This window comes from Zingiber officinale, chromosome 11B (genome assembly GCF_018446385.1).
Source record: "Zingiber officinale cultivar Zhangliang chromosome 11B, Zo_v1.1, whole genome shotgun sequence".
In the NCBI taxonomy this organism is placed as follows: domain Eukaryota; kingdom Viridiplantae; phylum Streptophyta; class Magnoliopsida; order Zingiberales; family Zingiberaceae; genus Zingiber; species Zingiber officinale.
This window is the reverse complement of record NC_056007.1, coordinates 73,067,117-73,075,296: the sequence shown is the minus strand read 5'-3', so window position 1 is coordinate 73,075,296 and position 8,180 is coordinate 73,067,117. Positions and strand designations below refer to the sequence as shown.

Sequence of the window (8,180 nt, the reverse complement as noted above, 5' to 3'; positions counted from 1 at the left end):
TTTTTCTAAGGTTTTAACAAATAGAGTTTGGTCTATTTGGCCTTGGTTAAATGCCTTAGATATTAGATATGTTTATAGTTATTCATACCAAGGCTTAGGTACTTATTTTAGTCCATATAAAGATTTCTTTAACCTAAGGACATAGTTTGGGTGATCTAGGTCTTCAAATCCTGGGAGTAGGGATGACAATTTTTCCCGCGGGTTTGGGGCCCCGCGGGGAAAACCCGAAATGGGGATGGGGATCCCCGATTTTTCGGGGATGGGGCAGGTTTGGGGCGGGTATGGGAATACTATCCCCATCCCCGAACCTGCCCCGAATATTATTATTATTATTATTATTAATAAATAATAATATGATTTTTTTAAAAAATATTAATAATAGTGTTAATATTAATATTAATTTTTTTGAAAATATTATTAATAATAATATTATTGATATTGATATTAATATTACTATTATCATTAATAATTATTATTAAATAATAATAATAATAATAATAATATAAATTAAATTTAGAAATAGGGCGGGGATGGGGAATCCCCGAACCCGAAAAAATGAAAACGGGGCGGGGATGGGAATGGCAAACCCGCCCCCGCCCCGCCCCATTGCCATCCCTACCTGGGAGTTGATTTACATAGACCTCTTCTTTGATGAACCCATTTAGGAATACAGATTTTACATCCATTTGGTATAATTTGAATTCTTTATGTGCTGCATAGGCTAGCAGCATTCTTATAGATTCAAGTTTGGCTACGAGTGCATAGATTTCATCATAATCTAACTCTTCTACTTGGATGAACTCCTTTGCTACTAGTATAGCCTTATTTCTAACTATTTTACCTTTATCATCTAGTTTATTTCTGAATACTTACTTAGTGTTAATTATAGATTTATTTGTGGGTTTAGGTACAAGTTCCTAGACTTGGTTTGTTTACCTTATTGGCAAGCATTATAAACTATATTTTCTAAATTTTTTTATTTGGGTAAACCTCTAACTAAATCATTTTGACCCATTTTTGAAATGAGTCTGATATGCGTATGACCCAGTCTTCTGTGCCACAACTTGATTTCCTCTTGTTATGTCATAAGACACTTTAGTGAGGAAATTGGTAGGTCAATTGTATAAACATTATTTTTTTTAATTCCCTTAAGTGTAATTTCAAGGTATTCAATATTTCTAATTGCACACTCGAGTTTTAGCTTGGTGAACTTCAATCGATCTTTAGTCATGTGTTTGGAGCATCTACTATCTAACATCCATTGGTCCAAATCTTTATGTTCCTAGACATAAAGTATTTGATTTGAATCCAATATAAAATGGATAAGATAGATTGATTGAGTTCAACCCCTTATTTTCCATCTCTCCCAATCTAATTTGTCAATCATGTTATACCTATGGATGATTGTAAGATGGTTGATTGAATTTAAATTGGTTAGATTTGAGTTAAGTTTATTTCAAGTTAATTAGGTTAATTTGAGTTAAGTTTATTTTTAAGTTAATTGGTTAGATCGAGTTAAGTTTATTTTTAAGTTAATTGGTTAGATTTGAGTTAAGTTAATTGGTTAGATTTGAGTTAAGTCTATTGATTGAGTAATTAGGTTAATTGATTAAGTAATTAGGTTAATTAATTAAGTTTAGTTTACGTTAATTGATTAAGTGATTAAGTTTAAATTAGGTTGATTAATTGATTAATTTTTTTTAAAATTGAGTTTAACTAATTTTTATCTAAATCTATCTCACCATTTTCTAGATTGTTAATCAAGGAGCCTTATAAGTTTTTATGAGATGATTAATTTTATCTTCAGTTTAAATTAAAATCTAAGGATTAATTCACATTTAAGTTAGGCTAAGGCTTAACAGTTAGTCAATTAAATATTCATTTAAATTGTCACGCCCCAGAGGAGTCCCTACCGACAAAATTTCGACAACATCTCACCTATAACGATGATAATATGAAGCATATATACAAGAATATTCACACAATATAACCATCAACCCACACGGTTGGAATATATACACAACCACATAGTTTATAAACATATATTAAACATCTCACTCGGCTGTACTATAAACCAACACAGCGGAAAATGATAAAGAAAGCCCATACAAACTAAAACAACACACCGCTAGCCGGCTAGACTTTATACAACAACCACAATAACACAAAATTCAACTCCACATAATAAACTCCAAAAGATAATCGAATTAATATAACACCAAATACAAAATACAAGTAAAGAATAAACGAAATTCGATGCAGTCTTCGGATGTGACATAGGACCGACAGCCAGGACTCTCTCAAGCATCGTTGATTCATATACCTGCTACCTGGCGAAAGAAAAACCATTTTATGGGGTGGTGAGTGCTGGGACTCAGCAGGTAAAGGAAAGATAGTGCATGAACATAATATACAAATAGAGAGTGAGTCAACAGTATACAGTCTCATAAGGGGAATAACAGATACTAAAATAAAATCATAATATATGCTCATACCTGAAACCATATTGTAGGCTAGGTAATAGAAGATCAGGAGTAATACAACTATGCTACAAAGCTACTCATAACTACAAGGGTAACATGTGAGGTATATACATATTACCAATAGGTAAGTCAGTCTAAACACATACAACAAATATATATCTCAATATATGTAAGCATATCAGCATAAGTAAGCAACAACATCAGCTGGTATAATAATAACAACGTATGCACGGATGGTCACCCCGCCCACCTCTCTGCACCACGACCCTTGTATGGTCGAGAGGCCGGATCGATGATAACTGTACCACTCAAAGGTTGTCACTACTCTCGAGTGACCAAGTGGATAGGTGCTGAGTAGCTAACTAGCTACAAAGCAAAGGGGGTCCCTACTGCTCGCAACTCCAGCTACCACTACCCATGAGTGGCTGAGCGTACGACCTTGGTCAACGATTCTCTCGACCGCAAGGGAGAATTCGTCGTTGACATGCATGTAATGATATGATGCATACAATACAACAGTCATCATATATATATAAACAGGAATCAGGTATGCTACATGAAGCCAACATGCTCAATACAGTACATAAATAAACAACAATCAAAACATATAAGGTTGATATATAATATCTGCTAAATATCATAGATAACAACAAAAGACTATATGGATATAGAAATGAATAACTCAAAGGTTCGAGTGGAAGTATCAAGCATAAGAAAAATATGAGTGGAGTCAAGATAAAGCAGTCCTTATCCAAAAATAGCTCATGCACCAAGGCCAAAGTACTAAAAGAAACAAAGCAAGAAGTACCCACCTTTAATAGAAGATCGTGTCAACCATCTTCAATAAGTCCAAAAGATCACATCCAACTCGAATCCTACAAATATAGGATACAAGACAAAATTAAGGATCTATAATTAATATATCAACTATTAATCAATCTAAACTGATCCAAAATTCTTCCTTCACGTACTTTAATTTAATCTAAGAAAGACGTGAATTAACAATCCTACCAATCCAATTAATAATGGATTATCCACATACTCATCGAATCATCCATTAATCATCATCAACTATTTAACAAATCCAATGCAGAAAGAAATCAATTATGAATAATCTGATATCCATCATAGCCTACCCAATTCTACATTTGTTACAAATCCAAATCAATCCAAAATCATCAACCCAGTATAGATTAATCAACTCAAATTCCAATTCCAAACACATCTCATCATGGCTAGTTAATCAATCTAATACAACTTAATCAGATTCCATAATCAATTAACCCCTAACCATTTTATAATCAATTCGATTAAGGCTAAACATAATTCAATTCTAATGACTCACCTAAATTTGAAGACTTCTCTATTGAGCCACGGTAGAGGTACTTGCAGACGGGAATTCATGGTTGAAGCTACAGTGAAGCTGCTACCGGGAGCAAGGCCAGAGCTACAATCGTTAAACAACCAACTTAGCACAAACATCTCATATAGAAATTGGAATTCAGATCTCTATAAACACAAAACCAAAATGCCTTACCCTAATTCCTTGCCGGTAGATCCTTCTCTATTGGAGACCAACAACATGCAGCTGTTGAGGTTGGCGAAGAAGGACCGACGGTGAAAGTTCCAATCTTAAAAGTGAACAAGTGATTCTAGTGGTTGGAGCTATGTAACGTAGCTGCAACGATGGGAAAATCAGAGCTAGGGTTTGGATCCCCATTCTTGACCGAAGACTAGCTCATGTAAGGGTGTCGACGTGGAGAAGACAACAGCCAGATGGAACCCAGGTGATTGGAAGAGGAGAAGAAAAACTCAGCCGATGGTGATCACGCGGTGTCGACGCGATCGGAGATCTGTGGATATGAGATGTAGGCGACATATCTCCAACATTGCCGAGTGGCCTTTGCACGGACGATGGCATTGCTTCGAGAGGCAGCACATGGGTGGCACTCGATGGGCTCTTGAGCACCGACATCAGGGAGGCCTTAATCAGGCGTCGGCGGCAGCGCAAAGAGGTGAATGGAGAGGGAATCAGCAAAGGATGGGTTTGGGAGAAAGGTTCGGCGAAGGAGGCGAGGGCGGCGTCGTTGCGTGAGGGCTTGGGGGAGAAGCAGATTAGCGATGGGTTGGGGAGGAAGGGCTCGGTGTCGCAGCGAGAGGGGAGGAGCGACATCGGGCTTAGGGCACGGTAGAAACAGAGGAAAAGAAAAAAAGAAAAGAAAATAAATAAGAAAATTAAACATTTCCTCGTTTAAATATGATAGCTTAAACAGACTTTCCTGTAGATCAATAATTGAACCCCTTAACCTACATCATATGAGCTCCAATTAATTCCCTAAAAATTACTAAAATTTTTTAAAAATTCCAATAAGATTATTTCTCAAATAACCTTATTATTTAATTAAAATTTGGGTGTTGTATTTTACATTAATAATTGGCTTTCAGGCTGTGGCGAGACACTAGGTTTTCTTGGGTATTAGATCATCAACCACTTATAGACAAACCTTTTAAAGAAAGAAAATATTTAATTTTTCTTTCTTAAATTCCTAGGTCTAATTAGTCAAGTGTGAATCAAGTATAAGTCGTTATCTATCCTAATCTAAGCATGAATAATAAAAAATAGAAACGCAAACATCACACAAATTTATCTAATGAATATGATCTTTCTATTTGCTCTCCCTAAATCATAGCCTCGATAGGGTTTATCAAGGTAATGGATGGGATCCAATATTAACTAAGTCCAACTTGATTAATCAAGTTAGACTTGGGGGCCCATGCTTGGACTATTTTTTTATTTGTTTAGTTAACAAGTGATAAATAAGATCTAAACTTGCGGTTAGCCTTATATCCAAGTTCGGATCAATTGTATACGACTCTTTGTTTTCCAAGAATCAAATCAAGATTCTTAAAACCTACGGTGAACCATTCCAATGCATCCTTCAGTTCCTTGACTTGGATTTTCAGGCTAGAATTTGAGTTGAAGTTCTAGTCTAAACTGATTCAGTCAAGGAGCTTGGGTTAGTCACTTTCTTAAGGGTTGTTACCTCCTTTTGGAGTGACTTGACCCTGAAATTGGACTTAGCTAACTTTCTTGACAAGTAAGAAATCAAGTTATGTGATCTAATTAGAAAGATACTTACATTAGTTTAAGAACCTTTTAAACTGGATATGGACCCATGGCTTTGCTCGAACTCAGCTTTTGATTCTATCTCAGACTTGGATTTGAAGATTTACTCTCGGGTTGGAAGTGCAAGGAAGCTTGTTTGTTCACAGTTTTCGTTAGAGTCTTCCAATGATGATTCGTCCCATGTTGCTTGTAGCGCCTTCTTTTTTCGTTGCTTCCTTGCTTCCTTTTGATTTGGACAGTTTGCCTTGATGTGTCCTTTTTTTTTTGTAGCCATAGCAGGTGACTTCAAACTTCGTTTTTGAGTTTAGGCTTGGTTGCGTCGTCTTTCCCTAGATCATCTTTTTGATCTTATGTTTGGTGAAGCCCTTCTTTTTCTTGTACAATTTTTGTACAAGGTTGACTAGCTCGGTAGTGATATCGTCGTCATCTTCTGACTCTGATTCATCTTTGGGCTCAGGTTTGGTTCGACTTTTGACTTTTGATTCCTTTATTTTGTTTGTACTTATGACAAAGGCAATACTTTTCTCGACCGAAGGTGTATTAGTTTGTTTATGTAATTTGAATTTTGAGAACAATTCATCTAATCTAATTAAGGAAAGATCCTTAGACACTTTGTAAGTATCTACCATGTATGCCTACAAAGTGTTCCTTGGAAAGTATTGAGTGCATACCTAATGACGTTGCGGTTTTCCACCTTTTAACCAATTACGTAGGGATCGTTGAGGAGGTCTTGGATGCATGCGTGTAGTTGGCTCGTTGTCTCACCCTCCTATAATTTTATATTATACAATTTATTTAGAATTAAATCACACTTACTTACCTTGGTGTCGGAAGTTCCTTCGTATAGCTCGATCAATTTTCCCATAGCTCTTTTGCGCTTGAAAATGAACCGACTCTGTTCAGCTCTTCTTTTGTTAGGTCGCATTGTAGAGTATATGTTGCCTTAGCATTGGCTTTGATCTTCTTTATCATATTTGTATCCCAGTTCTCGCATGGTACTAGTTTTCCAGTGTCGCCGAGTGGAAGTACCAGGCCGGTCTGGATGATCATCCACATCTCGACTTGTGTGTATAGGTGGTACTCCATTTGACCCTTCTAGTAGCCGAAGTATTTGCTGGATAAGAGAGGCGGGCGTGCTATGCTGTAACCTTCTTAGTGTGCCATTGTTAAAGAGAAATCTTGCATATCATAAAAAAATAATAAATATTCCAAGACTTGGTCTTGGATTAGTAGTGTGGGAGTAAAATATAGTAAAACTCGAGTGGTGTTTGCATCGACCTTGAAAATGAAAAAACCTTGATTGTAAAAAAAATTGAGTGGAAAAAAGGCAACTGTACCGATTCCAATCAAGTCTGAAAAAATTAGAACCTAATACCATGAAAAATTTTCTTGAATGGTGGTTTCACCGATTCGAAACGACCCCTCTCTGATACCAATTGTAGGATCGATTCATGCTAGAGGGGGGGAGGGTGAATAGCACTCGTGACTTTTTCACTCATTTTGGAAAACACAGAATAATGTAGCAGAATAAAGAGAGAAAACAAAAGCAATATTAACAAGGTTTCTTTTACTTGGTTCGGAGCCTGTGACGACTCCTGCTCCAAGGCCCGCGATCGTTGATCACTTTCGTTAGGTAATCACTATAGATTCAAAAATAAGTACAGATATTAAGTACAATTAAAAACTTTGTTACCAATAATAAAATAGTAAGTAGAAGTTCGTCGATTGTTGGAGTAGCGGTTGCACGTTGTTGAAGCATTTTAGAGCAGCACACAAGAGCGTAAGTAGTTCTCAATTATGTATTCAAAGTGTTGGCCAAGACCCCTTTTTATAGCCACCTCAAACCTGATCCAGATCCATTGATCTCTGGATCAGGTTTGACCTGACTCTGATCGGTCGACTGATCCCTCGGATCGGTCGACCGATCTTGCTTGAATCGGCCCGACTTCGCGTCCAGTTTTTGCTGCTCGGATAGAAATCTTTGTTCGGCCGACCAATCTGCTAACTATATTAGCTTATCTTGTAAAATACCAAAAAATGACGAATAATGATAAGGTAATTTTCCGAAAATTTTAGAAATTTTTCGGAAATTTTTCGGTGCTCGTAGGGACGAGTTTACGGGGATGAAAACAGGGCCCGGGAAAGCATGTTTAAGCTACCTATTTAAGCGAGGAAAAGTTGTATTTCTTTTCCTTTTTATTTACTTTTCTTTTATTCTTTTTCCCCGTTTCTTTTTCCCCCGAATGCCCTAATCAACTCGCGAGCCTTCCTTCTTCTCCTCTCACGCGGCAGTTCCTTCTCCCGATTCATCTCTCCCCTCTTCTTCTTCTCTTCCTCTCCCGACACAAACCACACGCGGCAGTTCTTCCCTTCTTCCGGTCTCCACTCCTCTCTGTGCGAATTACCCGTGCAATAGCCGTCTCCACCACCCGACGATGCCACCTTGCTCCGCCACCTCGCCGACGCCACAAAACGAACCCAGCCGAGCATCCCAGCCGTGCCCTAGATTTGATCGTGCTGTCGCCGAGTCTGCTTCGTCGACCTCCGCTTCCCTTTCTCTCTGCCCTAGC

General features: G+C 37.4%; 1 long non-coding RNA gene across 1 annotated transcript; it reads right to left on the bottom strand.

The window, feature by feature from the left end:
• Positions 1 to 2,003: 2,003 nt before the first annotated feature.
• LOC122034902 lies at positions 2,004 to 4,673 on the bottom strand. Its single transcript, XR_006126818.1, has 4 exons — positions 4,021 to 4,673; positions 3,829 to 3,930; positions 3,296 to 3,358; positions 2,004 to 2,330 (listed from the first exon to the last, which is right to left on the bottom strand). It is a non-coding gene; the product is annotated as an uncharacterized LOC122034902 (long non-coding RNA).
• Positions 4,674 to 8,180: the final 3,507 nt, after the last annotated feature.